Raw genomic sequence first — 11,888 nt, forward strand, 5'->3', positions numbered from 1 at the left:
TTACCGCTGTATCCATAGTTTGCATTATAAGTAATCAATCATCTGTAGCTCAAAAAGAAGACTTTTAATGACCCTCTTAGAATCTAGGCAATATATAAAAGTGAGAGTTTGTAATGATGAACTTTCTAATTTTTATGGATTAATAGATATGGAAAAGTCCTTTTATACGTAAAATTATTTATTGTGGATGAGCAATAAAAAAGCAACAAATGTTGCAAAATGTTACACAACTGAAACAGGGTACTTTCAAGCAAAGGATTCAGATTCACCCAGTTTGCTACAAAGTACTGCATTTTAGCCATCTCAGCAAAATTATTGTCTCTTAAGTAAATGCAGATTCTTTAATGAAACAAAAACTTGAACAATGAAAGAAAATATAAGCTTTATACTGATGCGAAACTGGTTAAGTACATGTTCATTAATAAATATTTCCTTTGATATGCTTATATTTGTATCGAAAGAGGCTTTCTAGGATGATCACTTAGAGAGGCTTATGGTGATCACCCTGTATATGTTATTAACGGGCGATAAAAGTTATCATTTACGCATGAAAAACTTACGCGCGGTCAATTAAAGAACGAATTCAATTTAAAATTATTAGTAGCTAATAATTTTCGTGATGCTAAGCATCACGAAATCATTTGCCATAAGTTTGATAAATGCTGGACACATATGTGATTGTTTTAAAATACTATTCTTCAAATGCTCTCAAACTTAAAATACTCGATATCCCATTATTTACATAAATAAGTGACTTTTTTTTTTTGTAAGTTCTTTAACATGATTTTTATGTATCCATTTGCGAGATAATACATTTACGCTAACAGATAATACGCATAGAATAGCTGAATAAAAAGTATCAAAAATATGAAGAAACAAACGAAATATTTTACTAAAACCCCTTAAGTGTAACATGTAAAGAATAACTTCTAGCCTCTGTTTTTAAAATACTCCATCTTCTTGAACTTCTGAAATACTGCTTTTAGACATCATAATCTCCATGCCGTAGAAATTTCTTCGTTTTCAGTTATATCATTCGAAATTTTATCTTTGAATATATATTTTGTTTGATTTGCACATAAGAGAATAAACAATTTTGAATTTAGTAATTTCAGATGTTAACTTTGCTCAGAAATAAAATGAACTGGCAAAGCTCCTAGCCAACATCCCCGAGTAATTTTTTCATCTTTTATAATACGCTTTAAAATATAATTTATGATATAACATTATTCATAGTGCTTTAGGAAGTGAAATGAAAAGTTATCTAAAGAATTTTTCCAAATGTTTCAGCAACCTGAGCGCTAAATTTTAAATAAAAATTATTCTGTCTTCAGTTATAAGCTATTACTTACACAAAATTTTCAAAATAAATAAAATATTCGTAGTTTAAACTCTACTTCTCTAAAATGAAAATAATACACAGATTTTTTTCCTTTTCCCAAAAGTTTGTCCTTTTAAAAATGTCTTTGAAACAAAAAGGAAATAATGTTCTGATTTATTGAAGGAAATTTTGTGTGACTGAAACTGAAAAGAAGTAAATATATTCGGAAAAGAAATGTAATAAAAAATAACGAAAATATAGATTTAAAATAAATTTATGTGTGCATTGTTATGTCCATTACAAAGATTTGACATTAGAATGCTATGTGAAGAGATAGCAAAGCGTTGGTGGGTTTCTGGCCAAAGAATCTAGTAAATTCATCCTGAAGTAGAGAATTCAAATTTTGACTGTAACCATAAATTTTAAAATAGTTACAGGAAATTTGTTTTAATTTGCTTCCTAGTTTACTGTAATACCCATTTTAATGTTAACGAAGTTTTAATACTAATAAAAGACTATGCAATAACTACGAAAATGAGATAAGAGTTTATGAGTTCTTAAAAATAACTTTTAAAATAAAATAACCAGAACAAAACTTCAATATGCAATATAACTATTACGGTCCCTTAAATCATGCTGGAATTAACCTGGATTTAACTGCACCACCTTTTTACAAGCATAAAATCGAAGAATATTTTGTATTAATATGCATGTATTCCATGACTGTTACAGTACAAATACATTGCTCTTTATGTTTTCGATGGATATCGAACAATTCCTTCCAGTAATACCTCAAAGTTTTCAAAGCGACTCATATCTTCGGAGTTCTCTGAACGTGGAAAATGCCCATATTCAAGTTCATAATATCACCGTAAACTTCAAACTAAAATGCACATAATTATTTTAATTATGTGTATTTTTATTGTATTAATTATGTGCCGAAATAAATATCACAAAATACAAATGAAAAATTTCTGCTTTTCTTCTTTTTCTTCTTTAAAGATCTGTTTGTTAATATTTCAGCAAGACGAATTCGCATGCAAAATAATGATTGAAAGGATTATTAGTCTTTAAATTAAAGAAACTTCTTTAAGTAGTTTAATTTTAAATATTACTTTTTATCTAGAACAATCGTTTATCTATCGTTTATAATCAGTAATTTTCCGCTTTATAAAAGAGAAATATTTCAAATGAATTATTCCATTCTAGTACTCAGTGTTTCCTTTTCATAGCCTCGAGGAGAAAAGAACTAACTGACAGTTAAAATTCGGAAAATATTTAGAAATATTTGAAGGTAATGCTGTTATTTGCGAAGACGTATGTCATGAGATTAATGATAGCATCATGATTCTCGAGCGTCCAATGGGTTTTCTTATTTTAGAAACGGGATAACGCAAGTGATGAAGGTGAAGAAAATTGATGATGACTTTCGACATCTCACAAAAAGATATGAAAATGCATTTGAAGCAATTCTGAAGGGCTCGGATTTCAGAAAACTATAAAGATCGTATTTCCTCTTTTGATTGCGAAGCTATACATTTTTATAATTCTCAGATATTTGAATCTTTTATGAGATACTGAATATTTTCGTTTAGAAAAAAGAAATAGTTTTTCCGCATTAAAATTCTGAGAACTGTCACCCTGTCCCACGTACAAAAGTTAGTATGTCAAAATTATTTCAAGTAAAGAAATTGTTTTTAAGGTAAAGCTGTTGTGTCTAGAATTAGTGAAGTTGTAACTTTAGTGCTTATTTGGTCTGAAAATAATATATTCATCTAACAGTCTATCACTAACAGTTACTTCCTGATTGTAAACGGGTTATTGCTTTGATTACCATCAACTTATATAAGCAGAGATATAAAAATAAATAATTTTTAATTGTCCACTCCTGGTGGCTTACAAGCAGTGAAGAGCTATAAAATTGTAACAAATGGCTAGCACTTTATCTTATAAAAACAAAATACAATATTCTAATTAATTACTTTATGTAAGTAAAAATAGGAAACACAAAAAAGTTGTGCATGACGAAGAAACATTTTTAAATTTAAGAGAAAAAAGTCTTAAAATATTTTTAAAAATAAAGAATCACAAAATATCACAGAAATAGCATAAAATAATGAATAAATTTTACTCTGTGGCTCCATTTATACCAGAAAAAGCCACATATTTTCTTCTTTATTCACCTCTGTTGATCTTCTAAAAGGCTGTAAGGCCGAGACATGATTTTTCAAAGTATTTTTATATAAGGTTTAAGATCAAATTCTGTTAATTATTTAACCCTTAAGAAGACTGCCATTAAATCTAAAATATATTATACAGTCAAAGAAAATCTTGTATAGTCTGTCTTTTAACAGGAAACTAAATGACTGAACAAACGGCATTTTCCAGCAGCTATTTAAAGTTTTTTACGCTTTAGAAAGCGTTTGATCGAGCTTAAACGAAACCAGACCAGACCCTAATTTTTAAGAAGAGAAATACAAATGTAAGAACAATTATAACACACAAGCATGTTTCTCTTTTTTTCCTTTTCTTTTATTCATATATTTTTATTTATTTTTAAAGGAAATAAATAATAAAAAAACCCGAAAAAGAAAAGAAACAGGGACTCCCAGATAAGAGATAAATTTAACAAAGGTCTCGTGCAAGCCCTTGCGAAGTCGCCACAGCTCACTACTGCTTCCAACTAGAACGAAAATCTACAAACTAAAAGGCCTGTTACTTATCGACAGTAATTTGCTATACTTTAAGAGACCTGTCACGAAATTTACTGTCATCCAAATCAAATCTTATCCGAGAAGATAGTTTATTTTATTCTATGAAAGTTTTATATATTTCTTAATAAACTATCAATATTTTATGTTAGGTCAATTTGCAAACAAAGATCATTATTGTCGTGTATCTTTTCAGGTCTTAAAGGCACTTAAAATTCTACTTTAATCAATAAAGTGTAAATAGGTAACTGGCATTTCAAAAGGGAAGCTAAACTTATTATTACATCTGAAACTCTCACTTTTGTAGAAACGAAACAGAGAAGTTCAAGGCTGGGCTGAAATTGATTATAACTCAAGAGCTCAAAATTCAAAGAAATTCTGTCTTTTAGTTGTTTGAGAAAGAATAAGATTAATCATACAAGATATTTCATCTGCTCTGTTTCACTTAAAAAAGATAATGCGCCAGAAATAGTGCTTTAAAATTATTACCAGCACATAATATGGCTCTATACACCCATAACAGTTTCAGACATCACTATTAAATATAAAAGGGAAAAGAAAAAAATTAGGAGAGTTATATTTCAACTAAAAATAAAAATTTATAAATTTAAATCTATTTTAAAAAATGGTTAAAATTTAACATTAAAAAAATTGGTATTTATGGGAAGCGCAAGATGTATTTCTTTTGGCTAGAAAAATCTAGCCCAAAATAATCTCAGTTTTTTTTTTTAAATCTTAATACCTTAATTTTTTAGCAGTTCAAATGCTCACTAAACAAACGCATAACATATACCTATCCTTCTTTATTCTAATGTAACACAATTCAGAAGTTATTACTTCAAATGCGAAATTAATTTTCCTCCCTAGTACGAAATTTAGATAAATTCTATTGCTTTCAAACTAATTAAAAATATAAATGACTAATTATGACTAAATTTCAGGAAGTTCTTTAGGAATTATAACTAAGTATGACTAAATTTAAGGAAGTTCTTTAGGAATTTTATAGTATAAATGCATATTTATAAATAAATTTAGATTAAATACAAAGAAGATGAATTAATATAAATATGATATATCGATTAACGTAAAGTTAGGCAAAAAGGCGTTCATATCTAGTTACTTTGTCGATTTCGAGGGAGTCAGTTAGAAGGTTTTTCTTCTTCAAGGCGCAAAAGCACGTAGGCAACACTGAAGGTCTTTGAAGAAACGGAACCTCATGCATGACTCCCTTAAAATTGGCAGTTTCCAGCAAATTCACCTCCAGCCTAAGACTGATATTTCCTCAATTTTATAATTTTGATATTCTCGTGTGTCTCTTCCATATGTAATATAGCTATTACATTGGAATAAGAATGCATTATTGAAATTAAGCATAAATTTTGATGTCGGTGTATTATAGCATAATATTCGACAAATTTAGCCCACATAAAAATATAAATTAATAGAAGGGAAAGTATTAATTCATAACAATTATAGGGCCAAATGATCAACGTTCGTAAGACAACTTATATTTCGTTTGCAGAGACTACGCTACAAAAATCTCATGATTTAAATTTAAAATTCCAGTATCAACCTTCTATCTTTCTCTGCGTGTAAACTCACGAGATAGAAATGATACAGCAATTTCTGACAGCTCTCTTTAATAATCACAAGAGAACAAAGCCTCTCAACCATTTCATTTAATATATTAATCTTACAGCAATGAATTCTTTAACATTGTTAATTACATTTTTAAATTTTTAATTAATTTATTTTCTATTTAGACTGCTTCAGACCCTTTTACACCAGTTAGATGGTTTGCTTAATGCATGATCTACAATGTGTCTTTCCTGCTCTCTCCAACTGCCTTATCACTTCGTTATCACAAAATGTAAAAAGAAACATAAAAATCTATTAAATACAATTCTTGACTTTTTCTCTCTCTTTTAATTTAAGAAAGGAATGTTATTATTATTTTTTTTTGATTTTATTTCTCGAAACCCGCAAAAAGAATGATTAAAATTCGTTTTTAAATTTTTTTTCAAAGTAAAAAAGGAAATAAAATAAAGTTAGACACCTCTTTAGTCTATACAATTATTAAGGAAAAATATGATTAAATAAATGCCTTCGGTATTCTTACCACATTTTCAATACATACATTTCTGTTCTTAGGAATAACTACTAAAACGTAAACAAAGCTTGGAAAGCATGTGCCGATCTGTATCGGAGACAATTAAATGATTCCGGGGAAAGGGCGAAAAACTTTAAAAAAAAATTCTCACCTGGTTTGATCCATCCACCAAAGTGGAAGAAAAGAGACGTTTGTTTTTCAGTTTAAATTTGACTATTATGGACTCGATTCGCGTTTTGGATTGTTTTGGATCGGAGGAAGTATTGGACACACCTGGATACTCTCTTTTCGCTTTTAGCGATTGATTCCACCTGACTCGATGTAATACAGCGCATGCTCTGGATCGATGTCAATGACGTCATCAGTAATGTTGCTGCCTGCACGAAAGGAATGATGCGTTACATTACACAGCAAAAGTAATTTAAAGTAGTTAAGAGTATAAGTGAGTTATACCGCACTGTGCAATTTTAACGCATAGTTTAACATAAATTACAGCTCTTTGTATCTTTATTAATATAAACTGCCATTTGTTTAAGAGTCTTTCTTGTTCAATGCTACACGGAAAAGGTATTCAACTGTTTTAAAATGTAAATGAAGCAAGCTATAAAATACATTAGCTAAATTATACTTTTCTTTGGCATTCAAGGAAATGAATACTAATATAAAGCGTTAAAAAGAGACGAATTTAAAAATTGTATCGAAACATTATTGAAAATCGAAAATATCAAATTGGGATACAACATCTCAACATCAACAGGAGGTTTTCTTTTCCATTTGTAAAAATTAAAGTACAAATAAAAACAAACAATAATAATAAAAAAATCTGAAAACTTTCAAATTTTACATTACGCCTAAAGGGGCATTTTTTAATGTTTTGTGCGTTACCTTTATTTATTAAATATCATGTACTTCGCACTTAAACCAAATAAAATTCAGTTCAATAGCAATATCACAAAATATTTAAGAGAAGAAGACCTTTAAAATTTCCGATAGAGAGTCTCGCGCGCAGGAGATTAAAATGTAATTTTTTTTTCGTACAGTGTTGCCATTGTTGGCTTTGAAATCGTTGAGTTTGTTAATCCAAAATTCGTTTTAAAGTTTTCCAAAATAGGAAATAGATAATAGAACAAATTCGAAGTTCAAAATTCGGGCTTCCAGGTAACCCTGTTCCAATACAGGATTAAGTAATTCAAAATTTGATGGTTTTTTCACAGTGCGAGAAACATACATATATTCATGCAGATTCCTCATTATTTACTTTTTTTAAATATAATACAAGGCGATAATATTTGGTGGCAACAATTTAAAATGTGATACGCCGTTTATAGTGAGCCGAAGCAAAATGCCGTTTACAGACTAATAGCCCTTCTGTGGTTAACCCTCCTTTAAGCTGATAAGATTATTTATACATATAAAAAGCTATATATATATATATATATATATATATATACACTATAACCAAATAATAGGCTAAATGCAAATGAAAATGTAGCTGAAAAAGAAATAAGGAAAAATAATGATTAATTTAATATTTAAGAATATTTCGTTGTATGTGCTTACGAATAATAACTTCGTTGGTGTAAAATTTCTTTATCAAGAGAAAAATTGTTTCCATTGTTAACTTGAAATAATCTAAACTGGTTTTAAAATTTAAGTAATAAAGCGTCTTTTATTTCAAGAGCAGTACCTAAAATTTAAGTCCAAGTTCCAAATAGTTAACTTTTATTTATATCATAGGTTTTAATGTGTGATCTGAAAGATGTGCAGGGAAGGATTTCCTCTTGCGAAATAAGAGACTCAAGGACTTTTTTTAAATATTTTTTCCCTCTTTAACAAGGTCTTTTTTGTTGATCATTCTTATAAATTGCTTTTGAAAATTTAAAAGCTGTACATCTCCAGTGCAATGGATTGATTGTTTAAAACCGATTGCATGACTAGATAATTAAAGTATTTTCTCCCTTCTTACCTCGTGCATAAGTGGTGTAATTAGAAAACACGTCCGGATAGCAATCGGAAGGTCCGGAGTTCAAATCCCGGCGAGAGGACCGCTCATTTTTTCATGTTTCCTGCTTCAGAAAAACTAATGACTTTACGGGTCATTCGAATTCCGGACCTTCCCACCTGCCAGACGGACGTGCTATCTAATTGCACCACGAAGGCACGCGGTAAGGAGGGAAAATATATCTCTTAAGAGATTACTCTTAAAGCTGCGCTTCTGCATCAGAACAACTCAAATGAGACCATGGAAAATTTGGTCGCGTGATAATTTTATAAAAATGCGAGGATTTTAAATTTTTACTCTGGCCTCATAGGAAAAAAAAAAATGTGCAATGACAAAAGTATTCATTATAGTTCAATTAATCAATTAAAAATACTCTATTCTCCTGCGATCAAATCACCTTCGATATCTAGTTAAAATTTACCTTTCATAAAGCGTACGGCCATTTAAAAAAAATTACTTATCAAATACCTTTGTTAAACACAGCCAAGTTTTTGCTCTGAGGTTTCTGAAGGATACTTTTTATTTTAAGAATGTATACGTATCCTTGTATAAGTCTAGCTTCAAATTCTCATATGTAGAAATCCTAAAAATGGCAGGTTTTATCTAACACAGTTAGGTTTTTACAGTGCCTGAAACTGACTTTTTTGTCCTTCTTTGGTTTCATCAAGTGAGATTAGTTTTAAGTTTTATATTTCTGCTATTTTTTTTTTCGAGCTCACTTTTTTCTGTTACGGAATCAATTCGTTTTAAAAGATTTTTAGTAATATGTGGAACGATTTGCTTACATTAATTTCCTTCGCACAAGGGACGGGTGAAAAATTTTAATTTCACATATATTTGCTACAACCTGTTACGTACTAAAATTGTCATAAACTGAAAAATTACCTATTTGACCCATTACTTATATTAAAGCCATAGATCTAAGACAAACAACGCAAGAAACACTTTTTCAAATCTTCCTTCATTGAACACCAAGCATATTATTTTTGAAAAAGGAAGTTTATTAATTTGAAAGCAAAATACATAACAGTAAAATTTTAAATTATGGAAAAAAGCAACATAAATTTGACATGATTTTTTATTATTTTGAAAGCAAATAAAAGTTTGCTTTTTTTTTTTTTTTTTTTTTTTTTTTTTTTTGTTCTAATTTTAAAGGAAGCTTATACTGGAAAACACTTTTTAGATCGGAGCTTTTTTTGTCCCTCAAAATTCGCCCTCTTTTTTCCTTCGGAGATCTGCATCATCTGCTTTTTCAGTTTAGCCACTGAACTCCCACCTGTATGCTGTACTTTAAGTGATCTGGTTTATTTGATTATGGCAAAGCACTCGAGAGCTATCTGCCTAAGGGAAGAGATGCTTTCATGACGGGCTTTCTACGGGAAACTGGCTAATATCTACGTTAAGCATGGGAAAAACTACGAAAACTCCCATGCAACCAGCTCATTCGCCTGAATCGGATCCAGGTGAAATTACCAGTGTTCAGCGGAATCATTGCTCTAATATCGTACGTTCTGACTATTAATGTGCATATTATAAACATAAGTAATCAGACGCGATTGTCTTGAATGTAAATTTCTAACATCCCAATTTTATCTCTCATCTTCAAATAAGTAGCAAAAGAAATATTGCATTAGCAATAATTGAAAATTATTCTTACTATTTATGGCATGAAACTAAGTTTGATGCACATTAGTATGTTATTAAAAAGAAGAATATGTATGCACGTATTAATGAGATAACTATGGAATTAAGTATCGAGCATGAATATTATTCCTTTGTGCCGTGCCGTAGAGAGAATATATGGACCTCTGTAGTAATTATGATGTAGGTCCTGCTGTGAATACTGTGCTAGCCCTTAAATATAGCGTAAGAAAATAAGTAAAGACAGCTGCATAAATTATGGCTTATTAGAAATTAATGCACATTCGCTTAAAATTTAAGAAGGGCTGTTTTAACAAATATAAGAAAGATAAATAAAAATCGAAGCCCAAAAGCCATCTTTCACTGTAAACGCAAATTTAAAATGCAAAACAATTTTGCGAAAATTGTTTTTCTACATGTTAATAATTTTAACTTACCTTTTCAGTTTTTTATTTGTTAATTGCTTTAAATTTTGAACATATAAAAAATGAATTGGTGCCGTAATCAGTAATCAAGTTTATTGATATTTTCTTTTTTTCCTTATACTTTTAGATTAATATGAGCTTTTGAAACTACGCTTATTTAGTTCTAGAAAAACATTTGAAAGAAAGTAACGATATTTTGATAACATATATTTAAAATGTGACATTGACCCACAAATAATATTGTAACAGACATTTACTTTTTTAACGACCACATTTGCTGATTAGGCATTCGACATATTTGGTTATACGCAGATTGCATTTCTCTTGGAAGCGAGAAGTACAACGTACATGAATTAGTAGACCAATACTGCACCTGTAGAGAGTAGAAACGCAGTGAAATAAGCTTTGTGCATCACCAGAGATTCGAGTGTTGAGCAACTAACGTGTAGAAGCCGATCTACCATACCAACAAAACTACGCATATAACAGTTATAAAGAACTAATTATATTTAAATAATAAAAACATGCACATACATTAACTAGTTGTATTTAAATAATAAAAACATGCACTTAACATTTTTATAGCTAGATAAAATCACCATTAAATATTGCGATAAGTCCAGCTGCTGTTAGGTGATACTTTAAGTACAGCGAGGGCTTCAGGACTGTACGGTTTATTCTTGAGAAATAATTTTTTCATCGTGAGGAGCAGGTTTGAATTAGCATAGTCCTTAATGTTTTAGGACAGTAAACTCTCTAGAAATGAGACTTGATGAGCATTAAGAAGGTGAAAATAGTGATAGTTTACTATAGTGCTCAACTATAGCTCGTGACTGCTCGCTTTTAAGCTAATTCAGAAGATTTCTAAGTGAAAAATAACTTTAAAAATTGGAGAGGATTCTCCAATAACGTGCGTGGATAACACGAAAGAGAAAAAGGCTTTGCTTGAGCTTAAACCTTGGCACTTTTCTGAATCATAGTATAGTGGTATATCCAATGAGATACTGGTTCTATAATAGCAATCTGTTCTTGTAATTGTAACCATTGCTCATCTTACTTTAATGCATAAAATTGAAATCATGTCAGTAAAAAAACAGAAGATATCCAATCTACTTTTATAAGATGCTGATTCAATATTATGCCAAGAAATATTTGCATTTGAGAGAACCATACAGAAATTCTGCATATAAATCATCTTTGTCAACCCTATTTTGCAAAACAATACGTATTGATGAAGCGCTAACATTATATTTAAAGTCTCACTAACATTATACTTAGAGACGTACTGGCTCAAAAGTCTCACTAATACTATGTTTAAAGACGTACTGGCTCGAGCTGCGATTCAGTATTGTGCTTATTCCTACAGTATTAACACGATAGTAAAGGAATCTCCATTTTCCTTAGCATTAAGAACCTAACTAACTTGGCAATGATGGGATAATATGAACCGGTATTATGATGTAAAGGTATATATCATAGTTTTGTGACTATAGTTTTGCTGGTTAGCTTAGAGATACAAAGGCAAAATTCTTTTGCTCCCTTTGTAGCATCATTCTAATCAAAATTCCCCTTTTTCTATTATATTTGTAGCGTTTACTTTATTAGGTATTTTTCCCCCTTTCCTAGCGTGTCTTATTGGTGTAGTGGTTCTGCACGCTGGACCGGTGTTCCAGAGGTC

General features: G+C 30.1%; 1 protein-coding gene across 1 annotated transcript in view; it reads right to left on the reverse strand.

The window, feature by feature from the left end:
- Positions 1–6,448, reverse strand: part of LOC118191851 (synaptic vesicle glycoprotein 2B-like) — a 132,792-nt gene extending 126,344 nt beyond the window's left edge. Inside the window, exon 1 of the mRNA XM_035362705.2 lies at positions 6,294–6,448. The gene's annotated coding sequence lies outside the window, so the exon portion shown is untranslated. The remainder of the gene's footprint in view (positions 1–6,293) is intronic.
- Positions 6,449–11,888: the final 5,440 nt, after the last annotated feature.

This window comes from Stegodyphus dumicola, chromosome X2 (assembly GCF_044657685.1).
Source record: "Stegodyphus dumicola isolate Sdum_Otavi_A_Nest chromosome X2, ASM4465768v1".
Classification (NCBI taxonomy): domain Eukaryota; kingdom Metazoa; phylum Arthropoda; class Arachnida; order Araneae; family Eresidae; genus Stegodyphus; species Stegodyphus dumicola.